Consider the following 23862-nt stretch of genomic DNA (forward strand, 5'->3'; position numbering starts at 1 on the left):
AAACTGCAGCCAGTGGGAGCCGCAATCAGCCAAACTTGACGCACCAGATAAACTGGCTCGGCCTGCCAGGGTTCTTAACCTGGCGAGCCGCGTGCCGGAGGTTGCCAACCCTAGTGTATGCTTTCAGACTCTTCCATTAATAGTAAGTAATGAAGAAAGAAGGAAACAGGGTTATCAGTCCTCCAGGATTGTCCTGAGTCTCCAAGAATTAATGATTAATCTTTAATTAAAGATTGTCATGGGATAAAACTGCCAGGAATATGTCCAATCAAAATTGGAAGAGTTGTACGAAAGAGATCTTTATTAAGCTTGCTGAGTGAACAGTGTTTGCTAAGACTTTAGTTTGAGAGACAGCAGCTTGGCCTTTGCTTGCATTTCTGTTTTTCTTGGTGTCACATTGAAATAGGTCCCTCTGAAAAATTTATCAACTTTCTCTGGTGCCATTCATCATAATACACAGAGGATTGCTCAACCATATGGCATAATTTTTAAGGCTCCGTGTTTGTCCCGGAAGTTGCAGAAGTCATGGATTCTGTGACTTTCCGCAATCTATGTGACTTCTGCGGTGGCTGATCCCAGGGCTGCCCAAACAGCTGGTTCTGTGGCCAGCTGTTCAGGTGGCCCTGGGGTCAGACACACCAGCTGCTGCTGGAATGGCCCCAGGCCAGCCGCACCAGCCACTGCCTGGGTGGCCCCGGGCAGCTGGTCCCGGAGACTGCCTAAACAATTGTCCCGTGGCAGTGGGAGCAGCCACAGTTCGGCGGCCCCTCCAGACACCACCTCCCCAGCAGCAGCCCTCTGAGGCACCTCCCCCCAACAATGCCCCCTCCAAGATTTAGTAAGGGTATTTATAGTATAAGTCATGAGTCAGTCACAGGCCATGCATTTTTGTTTATTGCCCAGGACCTGTCCATGACTTTTACTAAAATTACCCATGACTAAATCATAGCCTTAATAATTATCCTTCAACACATTTGTCAGGGACTTGTGATTACGAAGCAGAAGTTCAGCGTTCCAGCACACCGATTCAGGGAGATATGTTTACAGAGCAAGTGTGAAATCCTAGGTGCCCACAGATCTTGTTGCATAATTAGTAAAGCTGGAAAAATGGATACAATTTCAGGAGAAAATTAGTAGTGAATGTAACAGGGAGTGATGACACTTCAAGACAGGATATAGGTCCATTATTATCCCGTTACTGGTTTCATCCCAGAAGAAGTGGAATTCTGGGATTTAAAGTTTTCAGGGCTGATGGAAGTTGTAGGCACTAGTGGCAAGGATTACTGGGAAGGGGAGCTAAAGAAGTTCCCTTTCCTCTGTGCTAGGAAGAGATAGAGAAGCTGTGGGTCTATACAGAGATGGAGAGAGACATATGATGTAAAGTTGGGAGTTCTGTGGGTCTCTGGTCAAAGAGCCTGAGAAGAGGTCTAAAGAAGTATTTTTAATGTCTGGATAAAGTTATCTCAGTGAATGGATGGCCAGAAAGTCCTATGTAGGTAATTTCTGAGAAGGAAGACAAGGGACTATAGCAGAGCAGAAGGAAGTATACTTGAAGAAAGAGAAACAAGGCCTTTTTGGGAACAAACCTGCTGCCTATTTTGTCATCTACAACCTGAGGCTGGAACTTGTGGACCAGAGAGGACTTTAGCTCTGATGTGCCACCAGAAAACATTGCTGTTATACCCTAATGGAGAAAGAATTCATTTTTGGAGTCTTGTTATCTTGGACTTAATTTACCCTGGGGGGTGGGTGGGGAAGGGAAGCTGGAGTTTAACTTACCAGCAGGGGGATAAATGAAGACACAGTCCCATTTTCATGGTATTAAGGTAAGGCCCTGTAAGAGTGTGGCACTAAAAGTTGTGGGCATACAAGACTAAAATTATTTTTGTATGAGAGCCTATAATATTCCCATTTATATCAGTGGTTGCTCAGTATGTTTAACAACATACACATTGTACCCACAACTTTGCCCGCTCACTGCATCACATATCACTTATGAAACAGACCTTCAGACCTTTTTCTAAGGTACAAAGATATGCACAAATTTTATGTGGGCCAAATGACTGTTTAAAAAAAGGCAATAAAACAATGTCAACAAAACAGAAAAATACCTGGATCCCAAAACGTGCATAGATAACTGAAAAAAAATAAATTGCTTGTTGGTTTGTACAGAATATCACAGCTGCCTGTAACAAGATTGGTGAAAGAGACAATATTTCTAAGAGGAAGGAGGTTTGATGTTTGTAGACATTTTTATATGGAAAATAAAAACCTGTCAACAAACACATAACGACAGAATAGATTATATGTATTCTTTTTCCAACTAGTAACGACAGAATAGATTATATGTATTCTTTTTCCAACTAGTGTATGTAAAAAAAAGATTGCGCCATGTAGATAATAGCTAGCTCTCTCTCCTCTTTTTTCCTTCTGCAGAATCTAACCACCCAGAGTCTCACATATCAAGAAGGTATAACCTTTGTGGGGCAGTACAATGAACTGACTAACTCTCATTATGTTGCCAAGATATACACAATACTGCTGAAAAGTATATAATAACTTAGAAAACTATTAACAAGATGCTTATGGTAGTCATAGACTCAGACATTTCCAGGTCACTAAGATTTCTGCTGTCAAGAGTTCCCAAGCCTCTAGATGATGCTGTAAAGAAAGATTCACTCACTGTACCTGAACACAGAGAAAGTGAGTACTTTAGCCTATTTCTTTGCTAGTTTGGTTCCTTATCTGTTTTGTAAAAGCTGCTGGAAAGCAACAGAGATTTAGCTGCTAGGTCTGAACTGCAGGGGTGGAATTGGCAGTAGTAAAAGCAAAAAGATTCAGCAAATAAAAGATAATATAGATTGTCTCCTGTTGTGCTTGTTTTCAAATTACTGTGTTTAAATGAACTTCTTGTTCTGCAAACTGTCTTTAATCTCTTGCTTGCTGGCCTCCAGTGACCTTTTTTCTGATTTATTTTCCTTTTTTATTCTCATGGCATTGCAAACTTTTATCTCCCTTCTAGTGGCTTAAATATGGGTAAATACAATGCATGCTTTTTATCCTCTTGGAAGCTTGAATTTCTGAATTTCTAGTCATTTGGACAATAAAACAGAATGAGTTGCTATGCTCTGTTTCATATAGTATGGACTTGATTTTGGCTTGGAGAATACAAAGGTTTATGTAATAAAATTTCTTCTATACCTTTTTCTTCCACTGCCTATGGCAATAAAAAACTGTTACTTTTTGAATTATTTTAAAAATAAACATTGAAAAGTTGGTGTTCATTTTCCTATTTTTAATTCTCCATTTTCACCCATCCCTCATCCATATTTTTGTTAGACTTTTGTCTGCAGAATTAAAAATAAGATTTAACATTAACTTCTACCTTCTGTTGCATGCAATTTGAATTATTTTTAAATAAGCACAGTCTAACAGAAGGGTTTGTTAGACTTTCATCTAAATGTGAGTGTTAAGTTAAATATTTGTCCATGGGATATCTTGCATTTGCAACAACCATCCGTACAGAGGTTACCTGTTCAATGTAGGTTATGTTTTCTTTGACTCATTCCAGGAATCTCAGGGTAACATACAAGGCCTGATCTAAAGCCCAGGGAGTCAATGAGAGTCTAGATGAGATCCATGTTTGTCTCATCCTCATCCTGAGCTCACTGAGCCAACATAGGGATGGGAGAACTGTAGAGGTAGCATGCTGAGCTCCTAAAAGGTATCTTCATGCTCACACAACATCTTCTGCTCCTTGTTGTCAGTGTTGCACTGATCAAATTTAGAAAAAGCTATGCCCCAAACTTCTCAGACAGAGGAAGGGCCCTTCTAGGTGAAAGGAGAAAAGTAAAAATGGGAGCCCCATCTGAGACCCCTCCCCTCAAAAAAATGAAAGATTTTTTAGCTGTAAAGACTGCATGAATTGGCAAATTTAGGACTCTTACTCCTCAGTGACTTTGTGCAATGTATGTGATCATGCTCAATCCCCTATGGTAGAGAGTTGTACTGGCAGTTCAAAAGAGAAGGACATTTAGATAAGGCTGAGTCTGATCCTCAAGTTCTTCCACACTAAAACTTTCATTTTTTTTTAAATTGGGGGTTATGCAGACATGGAGACAGCAGCATGGAAACTATAGTCAATAAGAATGGTAGGCAGTGTGGCGGCGGGGGGGGGGGGGGGGACCTACTAAATCCTTGAGTAAAATCATTAAAGGTTGAGAGCTCCTGTTATATGGACAATTAAAAGTAGATCAGAAGAAAATACAAAATAAAACTTCAAGTAGCATCATTTAGAGGTTCAAGCAAAGGACTGGAACTCAAAAGACCTAGATTTTGTTCTCTGCTTTACTACCAGGCTATTACCTCCATCTCTCTTAGGTATTTATATTGGCCCCCATTATTGTGCTGTATGAGTACCTCACTGTTTTTAATATATGTATCTCAAGACTCCTGTGAGCTATTGTCCTTATCTTAGAGATGGGTGTTGAAGGCACACAGACTATATGTGTTGCCTAAGGTACAAGAGAATTGAACCTGGGCACCTTCAGAGTCTTAGATTAGCAGCCTAACCACTAGACCCACCTTCTCTCCTCTCCTGCCCCACCTTGAGTAAATAAGTTATGCCCCATTCCTGTACATACTTAAGGTATGTCTACACTACGAGATTATTCCAATTTTACATAAACCAGTTTTGTAAAACAGATTGTATAAAGTTGAGTGCACGCGGCCACACTAAGCACATTAATTTGGTGGTGTGTCCATGGTCTGAGGCTAGCGTCGATTTCTGGAGCATTGCACTGGGGGTAGCTATCCTGTAGCTATCCCATAGTTTCTGCAGTCACCCCCGCCCATTGGAATTCTGGGTTGAGATCCCAATGCATGATGATGCAAAAACAGTGTTGTGGGTGATTCTGGGTAAATGTCGTCACTCATTCCTTCCTCCGTGATAGCAACGGCAGACAATCATTTCACGCCCTTTTTCCCTGGATTGCCCTGTCAGACGCCATAGCACGGCAACCATGGAGCCCGTTCAGCTTTTTTTTGCTGTCACCGTATGCCTACTGGATGTTGCTAACAGAGGCGGTACTGTAGTGCTACACAGCAGCATTCATTTGCCTTTGCAAGATAGCAGAGACGGTTATCAGTTGTTCTGTACCGTCTGCCATGCCATTGTAAATTGGCGATGAGATGACGGTTATCAGTCATTCTGTACCGTCTGCTGCTGTCATGAGTGCCCCTGGCTGAAGTCGGCCAGGGGTGCAAAGACAAAAATGGGAATGACTCCCCAAGTCAATCCCTCCTTTATGGTATCTAAAAATAGAGTCAGTCCTGCCTAGAATATGGTGCAAGTGTACTAAAGAACCAGTGTACCAGAGAACCAGAAAGCACAGCTACTCCATGTCAGATCCCACAGAAATGATGAGCTACATGCCATTCTAGGGGGTGCCCCTGAAACAACCCCTCCTGTTGCTTCCCTGCTCCCCCAACTCTCCTGGGCTACCGTTGCAGTGTCCCCCCATTTGTGTGATGAAATAATAAAGAATTCAGAAATAAGAAACACTGAGTTTTTAGTGAGATAAAATGAGGGCGAGGCAGCCTCCAGCTGCTATGATAATCCAGGCAGGACATTAAACGGTGGGTGGGGAGAGGAGCCCAGCATCCTGCTGCCATGATAGTGCAGGCAGTACAGAATCTTTTCTTTAGACATGAAAGGGAGGGGGCTGATGGAGCTCAGCCCCCAGTTGCTATGATGAAGACAGTTACCAGCTGTTCTGTACCATCTACTGGGAATGACCAGGAGTCATTCCTATTTTTACCCAGGAACCCCCGGCCGACCTCACCTGAGGCCAACCAGGAGCACTCACGGGCTGATGATGACTACAGATAGCAGTAAATTGTACCGTCTGCCACCGGGGAGGGGAGAGGACAGGATACTGCTGTTCATTGCCGCAGAATCGTGTCTACCAGCAGCATGCAGTAGACATAGGGTGACACTGAAAAAAGTCAAGAAAAGATTTTTTTCCCTTTTCTTTCACGGGGGGGAGGTGGGTAAATTAATGAGCTATACCCTGAACCACCCCGGACAATGTGTTTGATCTACAGGCATTCGGAGACTGCTGGGGACTGTGAGATAGCTGGAGACCTCAGTACCCGCTCTCTCCCTCCATGAGCGTCCATTTGATTCTTTGGCTTTCCATTACGCTTGTCACGCAGCACTGTGCTATGGACTCTGTATCATAGCCTGGAGATTTTTTTCAAATGCTTTGGCGTTTCGTCTTCTGTAACGGAGCTCTGATAGAACAGATTTGTCTCCCCATACAGCAATCAGATCCAGTATCTCCTGTACGGTCCATGCTGGAGCTCTTTTTGGATTTGGGACTGCATCGCCACCCGTGCTGATCAGAGCTCCACGCTGGGCAAACAGGAAATGCAATTCAAAAGTTCGCGGGGCTTTTCCTGTCTACTTGGCCAGTGCATCCAAGTTCAGATTGCTGTCTAGAGCGGTCACAATGGTGCACTGTAGGATACCGCCCGGAGGCCAATACCTTTGATTTGCGGCCACACTAATCCTAATCCAATATGGTAATACCAATTTCAGTGCTACTCCTCTCGTCAGGAGGAGTACAGAAACCGGTTTATAGAGCCCTTTATATCGATATAAAGGGCCTCGTTGTGTGGACGGGTGCAGCGTTAAATAGGTTTAACGTTGCTAAAATCGGTTTAAACGCGTAGTGTAGACCAGGCCTTACATACAGTTAAGCCCATTTACTTAGCTGTCCAATTTAACTTTGTGCTGAACATAAAGTTAAGTATGTACATAAGTGTTTGCAGAGTCTGAGTCTATGAGTCTATAAGATAGGGTTGCCAACTTTCTCTGCCCCTCTTTTCCCCCATCAGTAAAATGGTCATAATAAACTATCATGCCTATCTGACAGAGATATCGTAATACTATATACCATGCAGTAGTTTAAGAATCTTGGCTGGAAGGTGCTAAAGCTAGTGTGATTGTTTTATAATAAATGAATGCCACCCACTCTCTCTGCATAGCCTAGTTGATTTAAACTGGAGCAGAGGAGGGGAAAAGAAGAAATGTTTAAGAACACATTTTCACCTTCTCATACTCCCATTTCTTCTGTTGGGAAAGGGGAAAAAATGAAAAGCATTAAATGAAAGGGGTTGAGTGAACCACAGGAACTGAGGGAAGGGAGGTGTAAGAAATAAAAAATGCCCTCCTGTAAGAGAGAGCTAGTGAGCAGGTAAAAATAAAGATGAAAAACCAGGTGTGGATATCAAAACTGCTGAAATTATCAAGGTTGTGTGTATTTAAAATTAGAAGGTACCCATATATTGTGTGTTTTTTCCTCTGGACAGTAGAGATCATTTATCTGTGAGCTGAGTAATACTGATGCCACAGAAGCAAGGAAAAAAGGCTAATACCAAAGTGTTTAAAAAAAAAAAAAAGCAATAGTACTCCAGGTGACTCCAACAGTTTAACTTGATTCTACCTTCTCTGGGTGCTTAGGTTCACACATCCACCCTTTTTATTTTATTTTATTTTATTTTATTTTATTTTTGGTCTTGCTTTCTCACACGTAGCATATTCTGAAGTGTAACTGTCCAACATTCATTCTACAATCTATTACTTCATGCCTGGCTCTTTAAAATCATTCATTTCGTAAAGAAGAGACTTGCTTCTCTCCACTTTTGAAATTTCACTAAAATAAAACTGATAACAAACTGTCTGACTGGAATATCAGATAAATAAATTCATAGATTTTAGGACTGGAAGGGACCTTGAGAGGTCATCGAGTCCAGTCCCCTGCCCTCATGGCAGGACCAAATACTGTCTAGACCATCTCTAATAGACATTTATCTAACCTACTCTTAAATATCTCCAAAGATGGAGATTCCACAACTTCCCTAGGCAATTTATTCCAGTGTTTAACCACCTTGACGGTTAGGAACTTTTTCCTAATGTCCAAACTAAACCTCCCTTGCTGCAGTTTAAGCCCTTGCTCTTGTTCTATCCTTAGAGGTTAAGGTGAACAAGTTTTCCCCCTCCTCATGACACCCTTCTAGATACCTGAAAATTGTTACCATGTCCCTCTCTGTCTTCTCTTTTCCAAACAAACCCAATTCTTTCAGCCTTCCTTCATAGGTAATGTTCTCAAGACCTTTAATCATTCTTGTTGCTCTTCTCTGGGCCCTCTCCAATTTCTCCGCATCTTTCTTGAAATGCGGTGCCCAGAACTGGACACAATACTCCAGTTGAGGTCTAACCAGCGCAGAGTAGAGTGAAAGAATGACTTATTGTGTCTTCCTCACAACACACCTGTTAATGCATCCCAGAATCACGTTTGCTTTTTTTGCAACAGCATCACACTGTTGACTCATATTTAGCTTGTGGTCCACTATGATCCCTTTCTGCCGTACTCCTTCCTAGACAGTCTCTTCCCATTCTGTGTGTGTGAAATTGATTGTTTCTTCCTAAGTGAAGCACTTTGCATTTGTCTTTGTTAAACTTTATCCTGTTTACCTCAAACCATTTCTCCTATTTGTCCAGATCATTTTGAATTATGACCCTATCCTCCAAAGCAATTGCGATCCCTCCCAGTTTGGTATCATCTGCGAACTTAATAAGTGTACTTTCTGTGCCAATATCTAAGTCATTGATGAAGATATTGAACAGAGAAGGTCCCAAAACAGACCCCTGCGGAACTGCACTTGTTATACCTTTCCAGCAGGATTGGGAACCATTAATAACTACTCTATGAGTACGGTTATCCAGCCAATTATGCACCCACCTTATAGTAGCTCCATCTAGGTTGTATTTGCCTAGTTTATTGATAAGAATATCATGTGAGACCATATCAAATGCCTTACTAAAGTCTAGGTATCCCACATCCACTGCTTCTCCCTTATCCACAAGACTCATTATCCTATCAAAGAACAGATACTGATGTGCCTCTTCGAATGACAGACCCTCCTGACCTGATTTTCAGTGGTGCTGAGCACCTGCATTTCTCACTGAAGTTAACAGAAGTTGAAAGGGCTCAGCACCTCTGACAGTCAAGCCACTGACTGCTCCTCTCCTCTAGGCCTTTGTCTAGACTACATGCCAGGGATGCAACATCTATGCTCATGTATGCATATAGAGGCTAGCTCTCACTAAGCTAACACAAGTATGAAAAGCAGTGTAGCCACAGTAGTAGGGGTGGCAACAGGGGAGACACAGCTTAACCATGCTGAGTGCAAACCCACCTGAAATCAGTGGGTACGTACTTGGCATAGTAAAGCAGTGCTGCCACTACCCATACTACTATAGCAATTTATACTTACAAAATCAGTGAGAGCTAGCACAAGCATGTGAACACGAGCAAGGGACTCACACTCCTAGCTTGTAGTGCAGATGCAGTCTAGGCCCATGTCCAGACTACCCCGCCATATCGGCGGGTTAAAATCGATTGCTCGGGGATCGATATATCGCGTCTAATCTAGACGCGATATATCGATCCCTGAGCGCGCTTACATCGATTCCGGAACTCCATCAACCCTAACGGAGTTCCGGAATCTACATGGAGAGCCGCGGACATCGATCCCGCGCCGTCTGGACGGGTGAGTAATTCGATCTTAGATATTCGACTTCAGCTACGTTATTCACATAGCTGAAGTTGCGTATCTAAGATTGATTTTCCTCCCCTAGTCTGGACGAGGCCTAGGTGACAGCCATGGATACTTACAGTCTTACAAGGAGCCGTATGACAGGGAAGGAGACACTGCAGTAAATTACCCATCAGCCAATGCGTCCTTCTACCAAGGAATCATTTCTGAAGATCAAACAAATTAAAACACAGTCAAAAGTCTATAAAGCCTGCATGTTAAATGCAAAAAACCCCAACAAGGAGTAGTTGGCTAATGGCTAAGTATCCTTGCATCTGATATGATCCTTGCTTCTGATGAAGTGGGTTCTTGCCCACAAAACTCTTATGCCCAACAAATTTGTTAGTCTCTAAGGTGCCACAAATACTCCTATTTGATATTCCCTTGCTTATATATCGAAGGATCACATCAGCCATTTTAGCTGAAGCATCACACTGGGAACTCAAGTTCAGCTGATTATCCACCAGGACCCCCAACTCTTTTTCAATGTCACTACTTCCCAGGAGAGGGTCCTCCATCCTATAAGTATGGCCTATATTCTTTGTTACTAAATGTATAACTTTACATTTTGCTGTGTTAAAATGAACAGCATTCTTGCACCCAGCTTTACCAAGCAATCTAGATTGCTCTGTATCATTGTTCTATCTTCCAGGGGCAACAGGTTTGTAGAAATTTTGGTGGTGCTCAGAACACCCAGAGCCTGCCCCCTCAAACTCCACTCCTCATCTGCCTAAGGCGCTGGGAGGCAGTTATGGTGGCAGAAGGAGGTCTGGGATGCAGGCCCTGGGTTGGGGTATGGGATTATGGTTCAGGATGGGTGAGAGGTTGGGCTATGGGAGGAAGTTTGGGTCGGGGAGGGGGTCTGGGGTTCAGGCTATGGCATGGAGTTTGAGTGCTGGGTGCAGGCTCTGGGCTGGGGCAGGGGGTGGGTGTGCAGGAGGGGGTGGGTGTGCAGGCTCTGGGACAGAGTTTGGGTGCTGGGTGCAGGCTTCTGGCTGGGGTGGCGGTGCATTGCTCTGGGAGGGAGTTTGGGGATGGAAGGGTGTGGAGGGAGGGGGTATAAGATCTGGCAGGGAATTTGGGGGCCCAAAGGGGGAGAAAGGGGTGGGAGTGGGGGAGCAGGTGCTGGGAGGGGGTGGGAGGTGCAGCGTTTACCTGGGGTTCCTAGGGTGGGCCGGAAGTCTCCGTGTGTGGCTACCTGCAGGCACTGTCTCCGCTGCTTCCAATTGGCCACAGGGGCATTTGGGGTGGGACACAGACCCACCCCACCCAGGGGCTGCAGGGAGGGGCTGGCAGCCCTGTGGAGCAAGCAGGTAGCAAGCCACTCAGCTCCGCTGCACTGCTGGTGGTGAGCGCGGGCCCTGGGCTGTTTTAAATGGCCCAGGGGACGGGCAAAGGGGTTGGGGACACCCAGGGGCGGAAGGCGGGGCTGAGGGAGAGACCCGGCCTCAAACAATGCTGGAGCCAGGCCCTTGGTGCCTGAGTTACTGTTGGAAAGGAAAATATTTCATCATACTCGTATTATTTGCCTACATCTACTTTTTTTCCAAATACAGAACAGAAATATTTATTAAACACTTTCTTCTGTTTCTGCATTTTATCCACAATCCTACCATTTCCATCTAGTAATGGACCAATTCCATTATTAGTATTCTTTTTGTTCCAAGTATGCTTAACAAAAACTCATCCTTCTTGTCCTTAACTCTGCTATTTAGAGATCCAAAGTGGCATATATCTAGAAAACTTTATGTCCAATATCAAGGTATGAAAGTGGTACAAAACTCTTTGTTCCACTCTGCCATAGGCTTTGAGTGCATCTGAGTTTAGGAAAAAGACAAAACTGGCCATACACAGGGCTCAGAAAGAACAGTGGAAACCACCATAGTGAGAGAGATTCAGCCCTTTGCATTAATGCCCATTGAGTGATTTTCTCTATGTGGTGCTTTTAACAATCCTCCATCAGAATGAATGTATTTGTGGGCAGCTGACTTATTCTCTGTCTTGTCCCTGGGATTTATTTATTCCGATAATGGGAAAAGTTTGGTATGTGTGCTCTGAGGGACAGATTTTGTTAGTGTGTCCTGTTTTGCGTATGCCATGACTTAAGAAAATTCCCACATACCGAGGATACTCTTTCATCTCACTGTTAGGTTGTGTTGTTCTCACTTCAGATGATTTCAAAGTCCTGGACACACCATGGGTTCCCCAAACTACTCAGCTTGTGCAAATGAAAAGGGCTGCAAGCACGCAACAGTATTTGGGACAATTTTGAGTTAAGCAAGGAAACTATGGGATGCTTTCTGCTGCATATTTGTGTCCCTTTCAAATGTTCCTCTATAGATTACACAACTCAGTGGGCAGTTTGGCTGTCTGCCATCTTCCCTGTTGCCTTGCACTAAGTCATGTTGTTCTGAGTGATTAGAAGGTTGAACCTAACACTTTAACACTTGAATTCTTTCCTCTTCAAGTGCTCAGAATCATCCTTAGAAGTTATGTATATTTGGGTTATTTTCTCCACTTTGATTATTATAGAGACAGTATAGAAATGTACCAAATCAGTCTTCTAGTAACAACATGATTCCATGTTTCTTGACCACTTTTGAAACTGTTTATTACAAGAGAGAGATGGGGGGGGGGAGATCTGAAAACATATGTGGACATGATTCTCTGCATCCTGCTTACAAGAAATAACCCCCATGAGATACAGTATAGTGAAGAGAGCACTAAGTCAGACAATCAGAAACCTGGATTCCATACTCCTTCTGATACTTATCTGCTGTGTGACCATGAACAAGTCACTTTCTCTCTCTGGGCTCAATTTTCCTAGGTGCTGAGCACCCTGGCCCTGATCCTGCAAAGCAATTAAGCACATGTCCCTTAGTTTCAATTGAACTATTCTCAGGCTTAAGTGTTTTGCTGGATCAGTACCTAGAAATTTCAGCCCTTTTCAAGATTGAGCTCCCTGTCTGTTTCCTCTTCCACTTTTTGCCTGCCTTGTCTGCTTAGATAGCCATCTCTTTGGGGCAGGAACCATTTCTTTGTGTCTTGATCTCAGTTGGGGGACCTTGGTTGCTTTCATTGGGTATTCAGCAAGGATTTCCATTTCAGGCCTCTTCTCTTAGGTGTTAATGGTGCTGCATTCCTCCCAGCCCCTTTAATTATTCTTTCAGCTAATTCTTATTATTCCATAAGAACATAAGAACAAACATACTGGGTCAGAACAAAGGTCCATCTAGCCCAGTATTCTGTCTTCTGACAGTGACCAATGCCAGGTGCCTCAGAGGGAATGAACATGTAATCAGTAAATGATTCATTCCCTGTTACTCATTCCCAGCTTCTTGCAAACAGAAGCTAGGGATACCATCCTTGCCCATCCTAGCTAATAGCCATTGATGGAGCTATTCTCCATGAATTTATCTAGTTCTTTTTTGAACCCTGTTATATTCTTGGCCTTCACAACATCCTCTGGCAAGGAGTTCCACAAGTTGACTGTGTGTTATGTGAAGAAATACTTCCTTTTGTTTTGTTTTAAAACTGTTGCCTATTAATTTCATTGGTGACTCCTTGTTCTTGTGTTATGAGAAGGAGTAAATAACACTTCCTTATTTACTTTCTCCACCCTAGTCATGATTTCATAGACCTCAATCATATCCTCCCTTAGCTGTCGTTCTTTCCAAACTGAAAATTCCTAGTCTTATTAATCTCTCCTCATATGGAAGCTGTTCCATATGCTTAATTATTTTTGTTGCCCTTTTCTGAACCTTTTCCGATTCCAGTATATATTTTTTGAGATGGGGCAATCAAATCTGCACACAGTATTCAAGATGTGGGAGTACCATGGATTTATATAGAGGCAATATGATATTTTCTATCTTCTTATCTATCCCTTTCTTAATGATTCCCAACATTCTGTTCACTTTTTTGACTGCTGCTGCACATTGAGTGGATGTTTTCAGAGAACTATACACAATGACTTCAAGATCTCTCTCTTGAGTGGTAACAGCTAATTTAGACCCCATCATTTTATATGTATAGTTGGATTACTTTGCATTTATCAACATTGAATTTCAACTGCCATTTTGTTGGCCAATCACCCAGTTTTGTGAGATCCTTTTGTAGCTCTTCACAGTCTGCCTGAGACTTAACTATCTTGAGTAGTTTTGTATCATCTGCAAATTTTGCCAATTCACCGTTGACCCCTTTTTCCAGATCATTCATTTATGAATGTGTTGAATAGGACTGGTCCAAGCACAGACCCCTGGGGCTCACCACTATTTATCTCGCTCTGTTCTGAAAACTGACCATTTATTCCTACCCTTTGTTCCTATCTTTTAACTAGTTACCAATTAAGGTCCCTCTTAATTTCACTTTCCCTTCCTCTAACTCGGTTTTACATCAGCATACTTTTAGGCTGCAATTTTCAGCTTCCTAAGTAATTTTTTTGGGGGGAGAGGGAGGTATTGTTTTTATTTTTAATTTTCAATTCCAATAAGGAAACGTTTCCAAGTAAAAATCAGCATTTTCCCCCATGCCATTGTACTTCCCTAGTAGGAATGAGAAAGGTATGAAGTCAGTAAAGCAAATACCAGTGATCCATGTTGGCCCAGGAAGGTTATAATTTCAGTGTGTGTGTTGCTACAGTGTAATAGTATTAGCAGATGGAAATGGACCTGAACCAAAAATGTCTGAGCCAGATACTCCCAAACTTTGGGGAAGTTTTGATCCAGATCCAAATGAAGCACCTGAAATAACAGTATTCTATTTCTAGGCCCACATTGGTCAATCATGTTCTAAGCACATTATATAAAACACAGTAAAAAGTATTGAGGTGATAAAAATCAAATCAATGTGCTGTATTGTGGGTCATTTGGGGAAATAAATGGTTTCTTTAATCCAATTTAGAATCAGCCAATTTCAAGGTCTTTGTAAGGTCTGGCAGGAGAGACATTTCACAAATCTGCAGCCAAAGAGGCAAAGACACGGAGTTACTGTTTCTGCCTTTTCTGATCTCAGGTAGGAAGAGTTCAATTTCCGATTAAGGAGGGCAAGATGATATATGGGAATTCCAGAAACTTTGAAAGATACTTGGGGACCTAATCTATTAAGTACTTTAAAGTATGGGTATAGGCAACATGTTCAGGGGTGGTTGATCCAAGGTTTTGGTCTGGTTTGGTCATCCCTAGTACTCTGTATCCATCATATGTTATGACTTTCAGATCAAAGTTGCTTATTTTAAAGTCAAAAGGTGATTTTGCTAAATGCTAGTCCTGCAAACTAATCATATCTGAACCTCTTGACATTTCAGGTTCTACAAAACTTGCAAAGTCTGTTTTGGAGGGAATTGCAAAACACATTTATGTTTCTGCATCTCCCCCACTTGTCCTCTAATTTGAACTGATGTTCTATCTAAATTGCCCTATGTATTAAGGATAAGAGATACCTCCAACCCCAAAAGCCAAACTAGCACAAGTAGTTGCCCTGTGTAATACAGTATTTCATTTGGATTAAATTCTGTTCTTTTTTAGACTAGTGTATATCTGGAAAAATCCACTGAGTTCAATGTCACTTTTTTGACCGTAACTCCAGTTCCTATTTTCTCATACAGGAATTGGTTCATTTGCCAGATTTGGACAAATAGAAACTGAAAACTAATACAAATACCAGATACTGTACTTAAAAACATATGTGGCAGTGGTGTTGGCAGCTGTTGACATGGATTTTGATTGTAACATAGACTCCCACAAAAGTTTATGCCCAAATAAATCTGTTAGTCTTTAAGGTGCCACTGGACTCCTTGTTGTTTTTGTGGATACAGACTAACGTGGCTACCCCCTAATACTTGTCGGAATTTAAGGACAGAAAGCACATCATGATCATCTAGGCTGACCTCCTGCACATTGCAAGCCACAGAATCTCACCCACCCAGTCCTGTAATAGACCCATAACTTCTGGCTGAGTTACTAAAGGACCTCAAATTTTGATTTAAGTATTTCAAGTTACAGACAATCCACCATTTACTGTAGTTCAAAACAGAACTTCACACACTCTTCCAGAGGAGGTCTCACCAGTGCCTCATACAATGATACTAACACTTCCCTATCTCTACTGGAAATACCTTGCCTGATGCATACTAGGATTGCATAAGGCTTTTTTACGGTCACATCACACTGGTGGCTGAGTCATCCGATGATTGATCAGAACACTCAGGTCTTTCCCTTCCTCTTCTGTGGTTTCCAGTTAGTAAGCCCTCAGTTTATAGCAAAAATGTTCATTGTTAGTCCCTAAATGTAGGACTTTACATTATTAAATTTCATCCCATTCTATGACTCTAGTTTTCAAGATTGTCCAAGTCTTCTTGTATAATATTCTGGACCTCCTCCTCATTGGCAATACCTCCCAGCTTTGTGTCCTACATAGATTTTATTAGCACACTCCCATCATTTGTGTCCAGGTCATTAATGAGAACATTAAATAAAATTGATCCAAAGACTGATCCTTGAAGAACTCTACTAGTAACCTCCTTCCAGTCTTAGAGGTCACCTTTCATCATCTCGTAGTCTCCCCTTTAATCAGAATCACCTTTCAACTCTCATATTAATCTCTGTCTTCTCCAATTTAATTAATAATTTCTCATGTGGAAATGTATTAGATATTTTATACTAAAAACCAGGTACAATAGATCTACTGCATTTCCTTTGTCTAGACAATCTGTTACCTTCTCAGAAAAAGAGAGATCAGGTCGGTCTGCCATCATCTACTTTTTGTAAAACTGTGCTGTATTTTATTCCAATTATCATTTACCTTTGTCTTTAATTATTGTGTCTTTTGAAATTTTGTTCCAAGACCTTGCAGACAATTGAGGTCGAACTAATGGGTCTGTAGTTCCCCACATAACTTTTTTTCCCCTTTCTTAAATATAGGTACTATATATATATTCTCTCTCTCTCACTCACACTCACACTCACACACACACACACACACACACACTTAACTATAGGTACTCCCTATGTGTATGTCTACACTGCAGTTAGACACCCATGGGTGGCCCACACCAGGTGACTCAGGCTAAGGGGCTGTTTAAGGGGCAGTGTAAACGTTCAGGCTTGGCCTGCAGCTCAAGCTCTTGTACCCTTCCCCCTCTCAGGATCTTAGAGCCTGGGCTCCAGCCTGAGTCCAAATATCTACACTGCAATTAAAAAACTGTGAGAGCCCAGCTGGTATGGACCAGGAGAGGGTTTTTAATTGCAGTGTAAACATACCCTGTATATCATCAGTCCCCAAGCTGTTTTAGTCATGCCCTCCTCACCTGGTCTGCACCCCTGACCCTTGGGAGCCATGGTCAGGAGTCAAGGCAGGGGCCAGGCGGAAGCTGGGGCTGGGAATGGGGGCAGAGTGGAGCTGGCCCATGCTCCCTCTCCATGCCATGTGGGGGCTGCCCCAGGCCCCACAAACATTCTTGCCCATCCCCTAAGGGGATGCACCCCACAGTTTGGGGACCACTGGTATATATACTATACAGTCAATTCTCCAGTCATCTGGTATGACCCCGAAGTTTATGGATTAATTAAAAATCTTTGCTATTAGGCTTCCAAGTTAATGTGCTAGTTCCTCTATCATATCTTGATGAAGAGTATCTGGCCTCCTAATTTGTTCCCATTAAAGTGTTTGACTCTGGCTTCCATCTTACATGTGGTCATTTCTACTTCCATTTCCTTATTCCCATCAATCACTCTGCCACTGCCCCCAAGTTCCTCACTATCCTTATTAAAAACTGAGGCAAATTATTTGTTTAGTTGTTGGGCCATACCTAGATTATCTTTATTCTCTACCCTATCCTTAGAGCTTAGTGATTCCACTTCTTCTTTCCTTGTTTTCTTTTTATTTTTATGGACAAAGAACCTTTTACTGTTAGTTTTAATTTCCTTTGCAAGGTCTAACTCTGCTTGGCCTTTGACAGTTCTTTGCTGATCCATCCCTTCTTCCATTACTTGTAGGCTTACTATTTTTCCTTAAGAACCTGTTTGAGATGCTTGTTCATCCAGTCTAGCCTGTAACCCTTCCTTCCAATTTTTTTCCCCTTGCTTGGAACACAGGCTCCAAATAGTTTCTGCAACTTTGACTTAAAGTAATTTCAAGTCTCCACTACATTCAGATCCTTGTGTTCTTCAGTCCGCCCCACTTCCCTAACTAATTCCCTTCATTTTCTAAAGTTTGCTCTTTTGAAATCAAAGACTCCAATTGAAGACCTATTTTGTTTATCTTTCCACTTAAACTGAATTAATTAATTATCACTTTAACAAAAGTTGTCCTCTACAACCAGTTCTTCTGTGAGATCCTTACCAATATTAAATCTAAAATGGAGTCATCTCTTGTTGCTTCAGTGAATATTTTATGAAGGAATCTGTCTATCACATCCAGGAATATCTGCCCTATCATTATTAGTAGCACTTTTCCTCTAATTTATATCTGGGAAATTAGTCTTCCATAATCACACAATTCCCATAGTATTTATTTAATTAAAAATATTAGAGGTCTCTATCCATATCCATTTTGGATTTTGTGGAGCTTCTGGTAAGACCACAACCAATATTCCAATGGAGCCTCTGTTACTATTGTTCCCCAAGGTGATTTTGACCCAAACAGATTGTATTTTATCCATTCCATATACCCAGGTACCCATTCTATTCACCTGCCTTTCTGCTGTTACACGATCCTACCTCCAAAGAGCCTCCATGTACTTCCTTTTGCTGCCTGGCTTCTGCCCTGCATCCCATCACCTGTTCCAGTGGCCATCGCCGGCTCTCTTTTCTAATTTCAGCATTCATCTTCCATTTCCTGCTTTCATAGTAGCTATATCAGTATGTGTATTCGGTAGAGTTGGACTGGAGTCCTATAGGTCTAATTTGTGTTTAGCCCAATGTAGGGGCAAGGTTGCGGAAGACTGGCGAGGAGCTAAGTGGTGGACCGAGTATGTGATTGAATATGGGTGGAAGATGCAGGCTGTTCAGTGAACTTTGCCTAATAGACCTTGCTAAGATATGGTTTAGTATAGTTCAGCATGCTTTTATCTGTCAACAAGTCAGTTTACATAATATGTACAAGTTATGAATGTAATGAATGTAGCCAGCTGTTGACCCAGTATAAACCTGAGATAAGTGCGGGGGATATAACATCACAGAGAACTCCCCTTGGTGGAGTCCTGCCTGTCTCAGACGGCCAGAATGCCCCACAGCCCCTCTGCACGCCTCATGGACTCCCCACACAGCTTGGAGTGTAAGTTCTTCCATCAGTAAAGCCTTGCTTATTATTCTCGGGCTGAGTGTCATTCTTTTGCTGGTATCTCGGCCCCCCTTGCGGGTACATCCAACCTTCAGGGGTGCCTGATCCAGGCTTCTGGCTTGAGTCCATCTCTGCATTCAGTACCCATCAAATACTGATAGCCACTCTATGGAGAAATTTTACAAAGGGAAAATTTTCACATACCTGATTGTTTTACATAATTTTTAAAATTATAACCCCCCATTTTAAAAAACACTCTTTAACCCAATTCATGCTTGCATAAGTAGCCATGACAACAGTTGAGCTAATGCCTTCTGCACCAGCTGCAGAGAGCAGATCAGCCTCTTTTCATGACTGTAAGCATAAAATGCATTTAACCCCCTTTTAACTTGGTCACCAGCTGTTTATACACATACTTGTAAAATAATTATAACAACAAACAATGGTTATTTTAGCTAGTCCAAGGGAAATCAAAGCAGTTTACAGGCAAACATACCCAAGATTAGTTTTCACCCAAGGAATCTTTTCTGGTGCAGTCAAGTACACTGTCAACAAGCTACAGGTGCACACCACATGGGTAGGTGAAAATGTAATTGGGAGGGGTGTGATGGTTGTTCTGGGACAATAATATGCTCATCCCAGTGTGCATTTTTGTATCTGTTATAAACTGGCACATTTTTTACTAAGGTTTTAAGAGAACTAGGGCAGGTGAGAGCATCATTCCCTCTGTGAGAGGTGAAATGTTAAAAAGGGGCTATGCTGTCTCTGTAAGACAGCAAAATTGGATAATGAGATGAGCTCACTGTGACTAAAAAGTCTTACTCTCTATTGTATTAAAATGAATGATTTTTGTATTTGATAAATGCACCAAACATCCTCACAAAATTTTATGGATAATTGGCAAAGCAATTCACCTTTGAAGAGTGGGTCAATCCTTAAACTCTTGTGTAACATCTGTTTTAACTCCAGCTCTGCAATCCTTTAACTACTTTTATATTTCTCAAAGTCAGTTGCTGAACTCTCCTGTTTTAATAGTGTCTTTGATGCATTGTGAGACAACATTATAAATGTGATGCAATCCAATTTACTCCAACAATATGTGTATAGTGAATCCTCCATGATGTTCCATTAAGTGGAAGAGAGGCAGGACACATCTATGTTACAACTTTTGTTTGGAGAATCTGCTCTAACATTAAAGATAGCTATTTTGAGATGAAGAGACAGTTACCTTACACACATTTTTACAGTATCTGTTGGGGCACAGTGATCTCTTATTTTGAAAAAAACTGAACATACATCTGTCACTGTGTTCACCTTGATTTGTCCTCTTTTTGTACTGAAAAAAGTTAAAATAAAAAAAATGTTGAGTCCAAATTATCCTTGAAGGCACATGGACAAAGTTCTTGTTGTGTTCAATAGGACTTCACAGATATACATGATGAAAGAATTTGGCACTGTACTTAATTATAATGGGTGTCAGTCCCAACTACTCTAGTTAAGACTGCATAATGATATTCATTATAATCACCTGTTTTGAGGTGTTCACAAATTTCTAGAACATTGCTATTGCAAGCTGAGATTTTTCCTTTCTCTTTCTGCACAAAGTTTATTTTAATTTTTTTAAAATTTGAGTGAAAAGAGTTTGGCTGGTTTTTGAATGAGGGGAAAATATATATTTGTCTATTTTTTTAAAAAAAAGACTTTTTTATCAGCCTTATTGCTGTGAAAATTAAGTTCTGGGCATGAATGCCCAGGTGTTCAGTTCTGAAAGTTGTGAGGCCTTCTAAGTTCCCAGAGAAGTCAGTAGAGGGTTCTGAGCACCTAGCAAGACTGAGCCTCATAGAAAGACATGTATGTGTAACCAGCTATGTCTTTGCTCTCTACATAACATTAACAATATGAGGAAACCGCAGTAAGGAAGTTGGGCTCCAAATAACTCTGTTTGCTAACTATATTCAAGGTCTAACTATGTATATGAATATATCTATTTAGATATAGCTTATATGTAAATATAGTTAGACCTTGAATACCCACAGTTATTTAGAGTGTGTGTGTGTGTGGCAGTGGCAACCAGAAGGAGGAAGGGGTGGGCGGAAGATCACAAAAACGCCGGGGGGGGGGGTGCAAGGCTGGCAGCTGGGGAGATGAAGGGACAGGGCCAGAGCTGCAAGGGAAGAAGCAGGCCCAGAGCCTCTCCTCTTCCAACCTCCTCTTCTGGCCATGCTGCCTGCCTGAGTTGTTGTCTATGGTAGGGCACACAGGTCTGCACTCTCCCAGGCAGTGTCTAGCCACACTGCTTGCCTGGGAGAGCCCAAGCAGGCAGTGTGGCTGGATGCTGCCTGGGAGAGTGCAGTAGCTGCATGCCGCACCACAGTAGCATCTCAGGCAGGCAGCATGCCTGGAGGCTGCATGGGAGACTACATTACTGGCTCCCCATACCAGGGGGACTGGAGCAGAGCCACCCCTCCAAGTAACATGGGATGGGAAGAGGGTGGGGCGGGGTCGAGACAAGCCACATAGGAGTGTCACTGGAGGATGGGGACGAGTCATGTGGGGGGTCACATGCCCCGCCTTTAGCTGGTGTCCCCTTTGCATCCCTCCCACTAGTTGTGCGTGTACACGTCCACGCTGCTGCTCTGTTAGATTGCAGAAATAGAGGAGAAGTAGTCTTGCAAAAGGCTTCCAAACTATTTAAAGGTATACTATCCTATTCATATATATCACATACTAACTTAGCCATTCACTTAGTTTGGGAGGTTTTTCAAAGGAGCCTAATGGAGTTAGGTGCCCAACTTCTTTGTTTCTTTTGAAATCCCATCCTAAACTCCTTAATTGTCTGAATTACTCTGAACTGACTAGGATTACTTACTAAGCATTTCAGGAAAACAGTGTCTGGTGCAAAAAGATCCTGCTTGTGCATTCCCTCACCACATTGCTTGCTTAGCCAAGGAGTGCGGCCCAGAGCTGGGTACTCAGAAGTCTTAAGTGTTATTCCTACTTCTTCCACTAATCTTAATTCTTTGCATTTCACATTCCTTATTTAGTGGATGCCACATAGCAGGCCATCAAATCGCATGACTCTCTCCTGTTACAGATTAACAAAAAGAGGCACAGATAGATGAAGTGGCTTGTCCAAAGTCACATATGGGGTGGGTGAGTGTGACCAAAGTGAAAACAAAACACACACCTAGGAGATGCATGTGTTATCTACTTTACCAATTTTTTTCTCAGAAAAGTTACCTCAGATTTGCAGACTTAGTCATGGGACTACTCTTTGTACTAACTCTTGACAGTGCTCTGAGGCCTACCAATGAAAAAGCGCTATGAGAGCAAAGCCTTAACATTTATAGCAAGTACAGCTGTGCTATAAATAGCTTTTGAATAACAATTCCCTAGCCCCCAGTTTTCAGTCACACACAACTCTCTGAAAATTTCACCTTTCTGACAAATTCTCCACATTTGGTCTCTGGCTGAACATCAGTTTGTTTCTAAAGTTTGAGCAAAAACAGTTCTGTTATTAAACTTGAGGAAAATAGGGAGGGAGGGAGGATACACTTTACCTAAATTAAAAATAGTTGCAGCCTCTTTTCAACAGCTGAAATGGCTGTATTTTGAAGACTGAAATGTCTCATGGAGATCATCCTCGTTTAGGGGAACAGAAAGGAAATTGGTTTTGATTCGTCTAGTTTGAGTGGTTTAAAATTGAGTTATGAGCATGTGCAATTGATTCCCTCCTCCCGCTGTAACTTCTTAAGTGCACATTAAAGCAAGACTGCTCCGTGTGTATGTGAACAGCAAAGTTAGCTTGCCGTAATTGGCTAGTCATTCAAGGGTGGAATTGACACAAGGTCTCTCTACCACTTGAGAGCTTGTCAGAATACCCTGGCCTTGTCACTGGGCATCTTGTAAGGCTCTGACAAAGGCTTTTGTGTGGTTTGCGAGGGGCTCCTTTGTTTACCCCTAAGTATTTTAGCATTTTTAAAATTGTACGTGATCATGTAAGTAAAGATGCTATCATAATGCATATTCCCAGGGAGGCTGTGTTAAGATGGTGATACCAACTTAGTCAAATCCTGATATTTGAATTCTTAAACTGCACCCTTAGCATACTCTTAATGTATTTATTTATACAAAATATGATATAATACACAAGGCACAGTGTTGCTATAGAACATTTTAAATTGGCAATTGCATTTTTGTGCAAATGAGTACCTGATGACCGTTACCTAGGAATAGATCCAATTGCCCTCCACAGCAGCAGTAGTGGTGACTGAATGTTCCTTTGTGTACATTCTTTTCCACCATATGCTTTTTCCCCAAAGAACAAGAACTGAAATTTCATAGAAGGTAAACCACAAATTCCTATCATGTTTTCCAAGAGTCCTTTCAATTATATAAAAAACTATCCATCAAAAGACCAATTTGGCATTTGATTTCATAAGGACTTCATAATGAACACTCTACTTAAGACTATGTGAATAGTTTGCTCATGATTTGATCTGCTGCCTCAGATATAAAACTAATCTGAGCTCAGGCATGCTCTGTGTTGTGCAAATGGGGAAGAGGGAAGAGGGAGCCTCTCCCTGATGCTTGAGTATTCAACTCTGTGGCCTTGATGCTCTGTTGTGGAAAGTTTTTGTTCTTTCGTGTGAAGCATCATATCTTGTTTACATTATTGTTACGGAAACTTGCTAGTTTCCATTGTAGTTCAGTCTCCAACAGTCCTCCCCTAGTGTGACCCCCTGAATTTTTTTTCAGAAAGTCCAGTTTGTGAAGAATTTTAAAAAAATGTACTGAATTCAAATTTTAAAACATAAAAATTTCCCCAGAATTAGAAATCCTGAGTTATGCCCACTTCTATTAAAAAGTCATTTTCTCAGACTGCCCTAGTTCAGGTCTTAGAACATTTATCAAGAAAGA

The sequence above is a fragment of the Gopherus evgoodei genome, chromosome 2 (genome assembly GCF_007399415.2).
Source record: "Gopherus evgoodei ecotype Sinaloan lineage chromosome 2, rGopEvg1_v1.p, whole genome shotgun sequence".
NCBI lineage: Eukaryota > Metazoa > Chordata > Testudines > Testudinidae > Gopherus > Gopherus evgoodei.